Source organism: Jaculus jaculus, chromosome 6 (assembly GCF_020740685.1).
Source record: "Jaculus jaculus isolate mJacJac1 chromosome 6, mJacJac1.mat.Y.cur, whole genome shotgun sequence".
In the NCBI taxonomy this organism is placed as follows: domain Eukaryota; kingdom Metazoa; phylum Chordata; class Mammalia; order Rodentia; family Dipodidae; genus Jaculus; species Jaculus jaculus.
In genome coordinates, this window is record NC_059107.1 from 134,196,211 (window position 1) to 134,208,813 (window position 12,603).

The 12,603-nt window shown below is 36.0% G+C and overlaps 1 pseudogene; it reads right to left on the bottom strand.

The window, feature by feature from the left end:
* Positions 1-1,128: 1,128 nt before the first annotated feature.
* On the bottom strand, positions 1,129-1,443 carry LOC105944357 (annotated as a pseudogene).
* Between the last annotated feature and the right edge of the window lie 11,160 nt (positions 1,444-12,603).

Sequence of the window (12,603 nt, forward strand, 5' to 3'; positions counted from 1 at the left end):
CTCTCTTCCTCCTCCCTGGTGATGGGATGATGGCAGCTGATTTCCTGTTCTGCTACCCTTGCTCTTCATAGCCTGATGGAAGAGAAAGTAACTTACAGCAGGGTAAAGTTAAAAGAACCCTGGGAAATACTTGTAGCAACAAATAGTTTTCTGTTGCTATATCTCACTGAAAACAAGAGCTATGGAAGACTTCAAACATGTGGAGTACACTTGGAAACTAGAATGGACCTTCTAGAACTTTATGAAAATACCATGTTTATACAAGTGTTATGTTAAGCTGGTAGGTCAGTCCAGCCATATGTCTTGTGGTGAGGATTGCATGAAGAAACTTTGGTTCAGGAAAGAGAATTTCCTTTTAATTTTATTGGAATACCTTTAGGATTATTAAATACTTAATTTAGAATTTACATTTTAAGGATTCCTAGGTTTGAGGTCTGTCATCGATTTAGAGATAGAAAGGAAAGGAACCTTTCATTTTGGGGGGTGTTTATTTTTCAGGATGAAGTATAATTTTTCATAAGGCTTCATATTTGGTAATATATGACTGAATTGTTATGGTGAAAATACTTGAGATACTTATGAAGCAGATCATTAAATATCTTATTATATCTCTTTGATTTTGTTACATATATATATACTTACTTTTCTTTTGCTATGTTTGGAAGTCAGTATTTGACTAAAAATATTTATACATATAATGAATATTAGCTGATTTTCTTTAACTCTTAATGTATTTTACTTTGAAAGGTAAAATATAAAGCTACAAGCAGAGTAATAGAGATACCATTCTGGGTAAAGTTTATTCCAGAATTTTGCTTGTCTGAGTTACCATTTTGTGAAATCATCTTCGGTTTGAATAAAGACTTATAACTCTAAAATTACTTAATTTGACCAAATGAATGCAGTCAAGCTAACGCTTCAAATAGTTCCTTTCTAACTTTTTTAACTCTCAGTTTAGCAGTCTACCTAAACATTAAGCCAAGTCATCTCTCTAACCTAACACAGTGTTTTCAGAAATGCCAGTATCTAGTGTGACCATTGCAATAAGAGGTAAAGCACTTGTTCTTTGACCTTTTTCTTTTTCAGGCGAATATAATCTCATTTTATTGTCTTCATAGCAAAATTGGCTTAGAACTGGATCACTTGGCCCTTTCTCATCTCCTCCCAGTTCAAAATGCTTGCATCTCTTAGTAGTCAGCATTCTCTTAGATCTGCAGTTGGGTTCAACACACTCAAGCCTCAGCACAATCTTCTTCGTAGTCTTAACCTTTTTCTGGAATATAGGCTTAGGCTGCACTTCGTAGCCACTCTGCTTTCAGTCATAATGCTGCTTTCCCTGGGCATGCAGAGTCCTTTCCCTTCTTGTACTGGGTCACTTTTGTGGGGCTGGTGCTTGCCGCACTTCTTGCAGCAAGTCTGACGAGTTTTAGGGATGTTCACCATGTTGGCAGGAGTGCTATCATCATGGAAAGGAGTTCTTCGACCTTTTGAAAATAAATTCAAGGGACAGAATTATATTTTTATGTATAAAATATGTTTGATGTATAAAAATATAAAAACCAACAAACTTTTATTAATATTATAGTTATTTAATTAAATGTTTCAATAATAGCTTCCAAACCTCAAAACTTTTAAACACTTAAAAAAAAACAGTCCCACTCAGAACTTTTATGACAGGGTTATCCTCTTTAGCTGTTTATTTTGTACAACAGGATACCACGCATAAGTATTTACTATGAATCTGTGACTAAAGGCTGCATCTAAGAAAAACATAATGATGCCAAGCTATGATGGTGCAAAGAATAAACTGATATTAGCTACAACATAAATATTCTCATTATCTCAATTAAGAATTATAGAATGCAAGTTAGTTCTCTTCTATGAGAAATAATTATTTCTTTCCACGTTTCTTTTAGAAAATGAATAACTTGGAAAATGAAAAAAATTGCTGGATATGCCATAAGTGTGATATGGAGATTGGAACAGAGATGAGTCTTAATAAGCTATGTCAATTTGAATCATTATGGTCTTATTTGAAGACATTATATTGGGGCTATTTCAATACAGATTTTTTTCTATCTAGGTCATTGAAATAAATTGATACTTGAGGACTGTTGGTGTCATCTTGCCCCCTTTATATCTATCTAATCTATCTATCTGTCATCTGCCTATCATCTGTCTCTATGTCTATATATCAATCTTATTCATCTGTCTATCATCTATTTATCTTTCTATGACCTAGAAAAGAGAGAAGAAGAGAGAGTAGAGAAGATATAAAGGAGGGGAGAAAAAAAAACAAAATAGAAAAGAAGGGACATGAAGAAAAGGGAGGGGAGAGACAGAAATATTATTTGTTTCTTTGCAACAACAATTCTGAAATCAATAGGAAATTTTTACCTGTCATTTCTATACAATTAATTATGTTTTATATATGTTATGTTTCATTTTACGTTTCTATTAATGCAAATTGGAAGAGTATATTTTCTCATAGAAAAAGGTATCTAAAGTCTATACTAGAGATAAAGGCTTTTAATAGGAAAGTTTAAAGAATCATAAAGGAAGCAAACTTTTTAGAAAGCAAAAGGATTGAAGAAATAGTCTGGTTTGGGGCAAAGAATGAATAACAGGTATTGGAAAGATAGTGACCATGCATTAAAATCTGACTACTACTTCCCTTCTAGAGCTACTTAGAGTCCAGTCCTACTCCTTGTGATGCTGGCAGTACTGTGGATTCCATTATCTATCACATTTTATTGCCTGCTTGATTTAATTACTTTTTATATGCAATTATATGCTTATGATAAATTCTTGATTACTTTGTGGTAACTGGAAAAATTCTATAGTACCAGCATGCACAAGGGACTGACTGGAACAAGTTATTTTAAACATAATAAAATGTTTTCTACATTTATAACAAACATAACAAAGTTTTCTACATTTATACATCACTGCTATTGATCATCATAAAACTGAAAATAAAAAAATAATTTCAAGAACAGAGGGCGAAAAACATTATATTTGCTCTAGGAAATTAAAAGTACAAACACCATCTGAATTCCTATCAAAACAATGGCAGTAGGATGACAGAAGAGCGATGACTTTGAAGGGTATAAAGAGAGTTAACCATGAAGTTTATATCTCAAACAATATTTCAAAACTGAATGTAAAATGAGGACATTTTTAATAATTACATATAAAAAGTATTTGGCTAATCATGTTATACTTTTTTGGACAATGTAACACTCATAAGCCATAGATTGCTACTAGAAAAATTTCAGTGCCAAGGATGGGCTAACTTCCCATGAGTTATTGACCAAGGAGGTTCCTGATAACCCCCAAACATTACAAGCCACTGCCAAGGCCCTTGGTTTCCCACCAGGAATAGATGGTAAGACCCTACTGCTGAAGACTCCATGTAGTTAGGGTACATGGTTAGTAAGAAATACTGCTGGAGCTGAGCTGAAAACCTCCTCCATGTAGACCAGATGACAGCTGGAAAAAGCTATGCTGCATGCAATTAAATGGGAGAGAGAGAAATCACCACTGAAAATACTCAGCAGTAGACACGACAAGGCTTAAATTTTGCCAGCCAGGCTCAATGAGTCAATGGGTGCAATAGTTGCACATATGTTATGGGAGAAACCAACCACTTTTTAATTAGACTGGAGGCCTACTCTGTGGGAGGGAATACATCCCTGATACTGAATACCTACAACAGGGGTAGTCATGAGCCCTAGGGGTGTAATGTCTGCTGTTGTCTGGCTAAATGCATATACCATGCTCACCAAACTGCCCAGTCAGCACTTCTTTAATGTTCATACCCATATATTAACACTACTCTAACTTTTGCCTAGAGAAGCTTCTCTTCTCAGATGGCAGTGACCTTGGGATGTCTCAGAAGGCACTATGGTGGCTGAGAAGAAGTGACAGAGGAGTGCTCAGTACTGAAATATCTCTATCACACCTTCCAAGGTTCAGGGTCCATTGCGGAAGAGGCGGTGGAAAGAATGTAAGAGCCAAAGGAAGGGTAGGACTCTTTACAATGTGCTCCTCCAGGCACAAAATGGCCTGGATATTCATGACCTCACAGTGTCTGACACTACCTACACAAGACCATCATAATAGGAGGAAAGATGATAACATCAAAATACATGAGAGACTGATTGAGAGGGGAGGAGATAAGATGGAGGGTGGAGGGAAAAAAGGGGGGGAGGGGAAAGTGGAGGGAAGGAGGGAACTACCATTGGATATTGTTTACAGTTAAGGAAGTTGTCAATAATAAAACAAAATAAAATAAAGTATTTGGATTTACATAATGGAAGTACAAGAGTAGTAAAGGAAGTTTTTCAGACTGAAGAAGAACTTGAGGCTGAAGGAAGAAATGCAAAACATCAGAAATGATAAATATGGGCATAAATACAACACATTAACTCATTTTAAAAACTTTCAGGAACAACCAATATATTTCTACAAGTATGAGAAAGGATCAGATGAAGTTTATACAAAAATAGCACAAAAGAGAAGGATAAATGAAGCTGTAATATTTGAAATATGAGTTGTGGGATGTACAGTTCTTACCACCCATGCCTCCCATCTCTGATTTTGCTCAGGCTGTTTCCCTGCTCTTCTAAAAATCATGAATTTTGACCTATAAAATTACTTTTTGACTTTATAAACTATGGTCATCAGTGGAAAAAATATTTAATACGTCATAGAAGGCTTATTGTCTAAGCAGACATGCACCAACCTTTCATTTTCATAAGTTAACTTCCTACTACTTAAAATACAGCTTTCTTTCTCCGTAAGTTCTTTATCTGCTGTTTCCAGGATTAACATCTGGCACCAATAACGGGGTGGATTGGAAACTTGCATCATGAAGTTTTTGTTTAGTATCTGGTTAGAGATTACATTTTTATTATTTACATATCGTGTTATTCTAATTTATTCTCTCTTAAAAATTTTGGATTAAACATTAACAAATTCTTACCATGTTTTGAGGAAATATTGCTGTTACTACATGGGCTGTCATGAAAATGCAAGTTTTGTAGAATTTATTTAATGTATAATTTGATTTCTTCTATGGATATTTTTTGTTTTAGTCATGATAATTTACACACTTTACAGATGTTGTTGATATTGGAAAGACGTTGTTTCCTCTTTAATCAAAAAATAATAATAATAAATGAGGAATCAGAGACTTTAAGATCCTAATAAAAGAGACAAATTATTGTAGTGCTCTGAAAATATATTGAATCAAAAACCTGTAGAATTGAAAGAAGAGTTAGTTTCATCAATGATTAAAGCTAATTCTTTACCAATTAAAAACTCCAAATACAGGGTAGGTGATTCTCTTTGTAATACCAGGGTTAGATGTCCTCATCTTATGTTGTACTCTAATTTACAGTGGTTTGTAAGCAGTGAAGGGCATAGGACATACAAACACAATGTTATATAACTTTAGGCCACCATACTCTCCCTGACTTGTGACCCAACCCTCAAGCACTGCTTTTAGTTTTTGCAAGGTGGTGGATTGAACCCAGGACCAAGGGCATACTAAAAAAGCACTCTATAAATGAGCTGTCTCCCCAGTCTAGTGCATAATTTAACATAACTTTTTTCAAGGTATATTTACTTTTTCAGTTATGTGTGATCTAGGCATGTACTGATGTCCACCATTTGAATCAGTAAGTTATATACAATACCCAGTTTCTTTACTAATCCCTGAATATTTCCATGAGATGTGCTATATAGTATCTCAGAATCCTCAGAAAATTTGCTCCACATGTCCCACCATGGTAATTATTCATGGTTTATCCTTTATTCCCTTTCCTGACTCACTTCTTTCTTGGAGTAAACTCCATGAACCATTCACTCGTAAATCCTTGTATCAAAATCTAAGATGTGGAAAGTTTAAATCAAGACAAAGGAAGAATTGAAATGGTAAATGTTTAGCGTTTCTATTCATCATTACAAAAGTGAGAAATAGAAAATGTTACTTTGGAATGACTTTAGTTTTAAGCAACCAACCATTTCTGCTTTAGAATATGTTATTGATTACATTTCTAACATGACAGAGTGAAATTCTTGTTGTATTGAAGTTGTCCAGGATCACAACCCAAGTCAGTGGGTGAGTGACAGGAATAACAAATGTGTCATCTATATGCTTCCAATCATAGGATGTGAGAACATGATCCCTGTGGCTAGAATAACAAATAAAAGTGCTGTACTTATTTTGCCTTACCTTGTTCTGCAACTTCTTTGTCCTTCTTTTCAGAATATAAATATCAGATTTTGTGTCTTATCTATAATAATTCCCCTGGGTTGTTTGCAGAATTAAACCTACTGCTATTAGGTGCTGCTCAATATGTATTACAGCAACAGACACTTAAATGTTATCTATTTCTGAAATTTGCTTCCAATGATTCAAAATTCAGTGAATTTGTCTCTGTATATTTTCCTTCTTGATCTTACCTATAACCTCAAAAACTAGATGCTTCTTGTATATAGGAAGAGTTGTAACTCCCTTTTTGTTGCTGGGAAGAACACCCACCCAACCAGAAGCAGTTTATGGGAGGAAAGGGTTTATTGCTGGTTTACGGTTTGCAAGGGAAGCTTCATCATGGTGGACGTAGCTGGTTCATTTCATCATGTATCCACAGCAGAGAAGGAGGAGCAGCCATCATCAGCAGCCACGTGCTCCATTAAAGCACACACCGTAGAGATGGATTCAACCCCAAGGTCCATCCCAAGTGATATCCCTCCTGCAGTGCTCCACTTGCCAAAGACTAAAGACTTTACCACGTGATTACTAAGTAGAAACCTTAATCACAAACACCCAAGGCTATAGGGGCATATAGGAAGTTAATTGATTGTAAGTACCCAATTCTCTAAGGTTTAGAGCTATAGTATAACTTCTAATTCTATAATTCTCCAATTATATATCATATAGATAGAGAATAGCAATTTTGATATTTTATCTTCTCAAAATTGATCAATTATGTTCTTGCTATCCTTGGAATACTGGTGATTTTTTAAGCTACTTTATTGTGCAGATTTTCTCACTCCTTTAGAGAAATTAAGAGTTCAATAACTGACTCATAAAATACCTGTGAGTAAAGGCTGACTTTGAGGAAAAGAGCAAAGTTGTTTCTGATTGTTTATCGCTTTTCAAGAATACAGTTAGACGTTATCCTAGAAATTCAGACCATTATCCCTATCCCAAATAAAAGGAGAAATAAAAAGTAGACTCATTGCACTTTTTTTTGCAAAAGGCTTTTATGGGCTTGGAGTCCTGTAACTCATGATAAATGATATTGTGCAAGATGTAGCATCTGGATCAGAATGCTTGTCATTTTGCAAATCATATGAAGAAAGAACATTTTGACATCTTTACAATATTTTTGTAGAAAAAGCCATCTTTAGATTGTAACAAATGACATAAAAACACTGCCAACTATTTTTCTTGTGTGCATAAAATGTGAGAAATTACATGCAAAGCTAACTTCCTTGTGAACTTTTCCTTTGGGTTTGCCAATGAAGAGATGATATAATTCCTTCCACATTTGTACTGTTTTCACTGCTTTTATGCCGTGTGTGTGTGTGTGTGTGTGTGTGTGTGTGTGTGTGTGTAGGATAATATGCTAATAGGCCAACATTTCAGAATATTCATTCTCATTTGCCACTCTGTATTATTTAAATTTCAAAGAAGCACAGTCTATTTTTGGCATGAAGTTGCAGAACAAATCATACATGGTCTAATAAAAAGGCACACTGGTATATATTTGCACATCACCTGTAAAGATCATTTTAAATGTGTGTGAGCTTATATTTTCAAATTCATAGCATCTCTTCAGAATTAATTCATTGCCCTCAGGGTCATTTGTCACAGCTGTTTCTTCTACAAATGCACAGGCTTTGATGTGGCAGTTCTCATTTTTTTTCTTTTGAGATCTTTCATGACATTTGGAATTATTCCTTGGAAACAAATGACTCTGTCAAATAACTTAGAAATTGCTGGACTATCTTTGTCATTTCATCTTGAAGCAAGTTTATCTGATCCCTCATTTTTAATAAGATTCATTTGCTTAGATTCCCAGAAGAAAAGCTCCTGCCTTCATAAGCAATGAAGTGATTGAGGCAACGTTTCATGCATTCATTTCTTCCATCTAGGAAGTATGTATGTTTAAATGTAAAGCTTTGTGTATTTTCTACAGCTTATGGCTGAGTACTGAATCTCACAGTAACTAGAAGGGTTTTACTATTGTTGAGAGGCCTTATACATAAGAAGTTTTTAAATTAACCAGCTGAATTATCCTTAAGGCTATAGCAACTAATGCTATCATCAGCATATCCACAAGGCTCTGAAACCTGCTAGCATGAGTACTTGTAGATACTACTGACTAGCAATGTTTAGATCGAGAAACTGAGCGAAATACATATATAACTTGCAATATGCCTCTATTAAATGCTCAAAATGATATAAATAAATAGACACTACTAATTTTCAAATGTTATTTTAGTATCCTAGAAAGACAGAAACCCAATTAACCATAAATTGGAAATTATTTACAATCAGATGAGTTGAAGATTTGAAAGAAAGCAGAGGTGGTATCTGACTAATATTGCCATAAGAAGAGGAAATTTGAACTGCTGAGAAACAGGATCATTGCACAAACATGGGGAAAGTAATTTTAATACTTAATAGAAGAAAGCTATCTTGAAAGTATTATGTTGCTTTTGGTTTTTTTGAGGTAGGGTCTCACTCTAGCCCAGGCTGACCTGGAATTCACTATGGAGTCTCAGAGTGGCCTCAAATTCACAGTGATCCTCTGATCCTCCTACCTCTGCCTCCTGAATGCTGGAATTAAAGGTGTGCACCACCACCCCAATTATTCTTAGTTTCAGCTGGGGCCCTTTTGAAGTATGATGGGGTGACTCTCTCCTAAGGATCTGCATCTATTTGAAAGAGAAGAGCAGATTCTCCAAAGGAGAGTACAGTCAACATCAAATAAATGTGATAACCATTATTTTTTTAGAGAGAGTTTAATAGGTGTAGGCCCACTTGAAGCCCATTATTGGTGGTACCTTGATAATGGAGAGCAGGCTCATTTTTGGATATGGTTCTGACTTGTTTCCCAGTTCCAGCTATGGGTTCCATACAACTGAGCAGATCAGTTAGCCAAATCCAGAGCAATTGGTTTCCCACCATGGCTGAGGACCGCTTGTATGAGCATCATGTCAAGTTATTTGCTGCTAAGTAGGTTATACCATGCTTTGCTTGGGCAGATATTGATCATTTTCCTCCAGTTGCTCACGTAGCAGCTTTTGGTGCTAGACACACTGTCTAGGGACTGACTTTCTTCCAGCTTCCAGCCATGTCACTCCATGTTACGTGTCACCAGCATATGATGTCTTCAACAGTAGGGTCTTACCACTAACCTATGGTGGGTCATCAAGCACTCTGACAGAAATCTATCTTCTTTTGGGAAACTTTGTTGGTCTCTCTGATCAAAAGCTCATTGTGGATGACATCCACCAGCTGGTACTGGGAGTTACAGATCAGCACCCAAGAAGGGTCAGGATATGCAGAGACATTTATCACACCAATAACTGTGGGCTAACTCCACAAGGCATGACCCATATACCTCAACAAGGAGGGGCCAATGAGGAGGGGCTAGGTCATGGATGAGCCTAATAATGGTACCAAACTGCCTGTATATACTGAATAGAAAACTAATAAAAACAATTAAAATTTAAAAAAAGAATAATTGGAGAAACATGCAAGAATGCTGTTTTCTTGGTGAACCAGGAACCAGCACAATGATAAAGGAAATAGACACAGAGAATAATCAACCCCCACCAAACCAGATATCCAGAGACACAGAGGCTCCAAAGATCTCAACACTGAAGCACACTAAAATGAACCCAACATGGCTCAGGGAAATTTACAGAAGAGGGGGCGGAAAGAATGTCAGAGCCACACATTGGGTCATGACAAGCAGAGACATTTCCTCCTACCCCAAACTGAAGGCTAACCCCACAATGCAGGACTCATTTGCCCCAGCAAGGCTGGTTCCTGTAGAGCGGGAAGGACACAGAGTAATCTAACAATGGTACCAACTTGACCACTCACTGAGTACAAAAATTAGAAAAAATATTCAAGAATGAAAAGGAACACATCAATTATAACAAAAGAATTGGGAAGGTCAAGTGTGAGGGAAAGGCTCTGATTTCTTTTGCTATAATATAAATACAAGAGAAATGTGTTCAATGGTAAGTTAAAACAGTTCAGAATTTGCTAAGTACAAAAAAGTGAGAGCCTGGGATTTATTGGGACCAAGGCTGGGAGAGAAGGGAGTTTGTGTTCGCTTTATGTTACAAAGCATTCTGCTTTAAACACATGTAAAACTGATTCATGGAAAATGCATGAGAACCATAGTTAATGGTTTAAAATAATCTAAATCTGAAACTACAAATGGATCTGATGGAAGATGATAACATCATGGAGAAAAGGGTCCACATAGTAAGTACTTCATCTCACATAGCAGAACACTGAGATGACCTTGTAGAGTTGTTGGAACTAGACATAGAGGTGTGATATGTAAATTTCTCAGAGTCGATTAACTAAATAAAGAAATACAAAAAATAAAATCATGGCTGTTAGCATAGGAAAGGAGGAATTGATATATGTGAGCATAGTCAAAGGTCTTCCATAACTGGGTCCATGTAATTTAATTTGCTTAAAGTGGTGAAATCAAAGAGATAGAACAACATAATACCAGCCATATAGAGAAAACCTAAAGAAAATAAAACCAGGAATAATTAACGTGGCTGCCTCGACACCTTTAGACTGAGAAAGAGGAGCTGGGACACAAACTGGATATCACACTGCGTGGTTTTCCTAGCTATACAACTTTTTACCAAGTCCCTATGTCATTTAGAAATTTAATTGCAAATATTACAACCATTTTATAACAGTGATTGTTTTTAATTTATTAATTTATTGCACCAAAAATATATACAAACTATAAATGAGTTATGCAAGATTGCCTAATATGCTATAATAACAAATACCACAAATCTCACTGGCTTACTACAAAAGACCCCAAGTCTTCCACACCAGTCAGCAGAGCAGTCTTGCACCTGGTATCTCCTATAAAGCCAGGCTGAGCTGATGGAATGGCAGTCCCTCCACCATCTGCATCCTGGAACATGCAAACTTCCCTCTCCCACAGCAAGGGGAAGGGAACAATGTGGTGCACGTATATGCTGTAATCCTTTGGTCCAGAAGTGGTATCTGTCATATCCACTTACTGCACAGTGGCCAGATTTTATTTCTTGAGATGTATAAGTTTATATCCTTCTATTTACTTCTGATTGGAAAATAATCTAGGTAAACACTGATCATTTCAGTCAAATCAGTAAACTTCCAAGCAGTTACCTTAGTACTGGCATCTATGTCTTCCTACTATACTTCACCATTCATGATCGTAAGGCACTTGAAGAAGTTTCAATGTTTTTCCAATTATATTTAAGACTGTAAATGTTTGAAATTTGCAGAGGTGGTGTGGCTTATGTAAAAATACTGTTTGCTCATCTTTATGTCCATTTGTTTAGGGCAGAGTCTCTACCTCTCCATCTGGATAATGTCTCCCATCTCTACTCTTGGTGACCAACAGCTTTGTTATGTCATTTATTGAATGCAAGCAAAAGGCCTGAAAATGGAATACCTGGCAACAAACTCTGGCATCATATACTATGGATAACTTTTCAGATGATTTTTGAGAAGAAAAGAAAAAAAAAAAAAAAACAATACTCAGTCCTGTTAGTGATTTTACTGTTCTGATCTTTATCCAGGAAAATGTTAACTTGCCTTCAAAAGCCTATGAAAACTCAGACAGTGACTTTCCTTACTAAAATTGTTTTGCTCAGCTGAGTGTCAGAAAAAAAAGATATTTTGAAGACAGAATAATACATACAAACAAAATAATCATCTGATTTTGTAATTATGTCTTAAATTTACCTGGAAGGCTTGGATTCTATAATAATTTTATGTATTATTTTCTTTCTTTTCCCAACATAGAATTATTCTTAGGAAGACATTTCCCTATTAAAATTTATGGGGAATGAATTTTTTTAGAGTTTTGTGTGAATAAGACAATTTACTCTTTTGTTAAATCAATGTTTCAAATATTGGACCAAATATTATTTAACAGCACGTAGACATTTTAAACTGGTATAGCATAACCTTTTTGCCTGCCATTGTATGTATGCTGTGGTTTAGTGTGTATGTCAGAGAGAGAGAGAGAGAGAGAGAGAGAGAGAGAGAGAGAGAGGGGAGAGAGAGAGGGAGAAAGAGAGAGAGATGTTAAGCTGTTAATCTCTCTGAAGTAACCCCCACACTCCATTGCTCACCTACCTGGTTTTCCTTGCAATAGCATTTCTTACTGCTTCTGGAGCATGCTGTAAGCTCGTCCCTGCAATTCTCTCATCTCTGCTCTCCAAAAGACTAGAGTTACTGATGTGAGTGGCCACACCAGCTGCTTATGTAGGTTCTGGGGATTCAAACACAGGCACTCACAGCCCATCAGTCTCTCAGGCTTG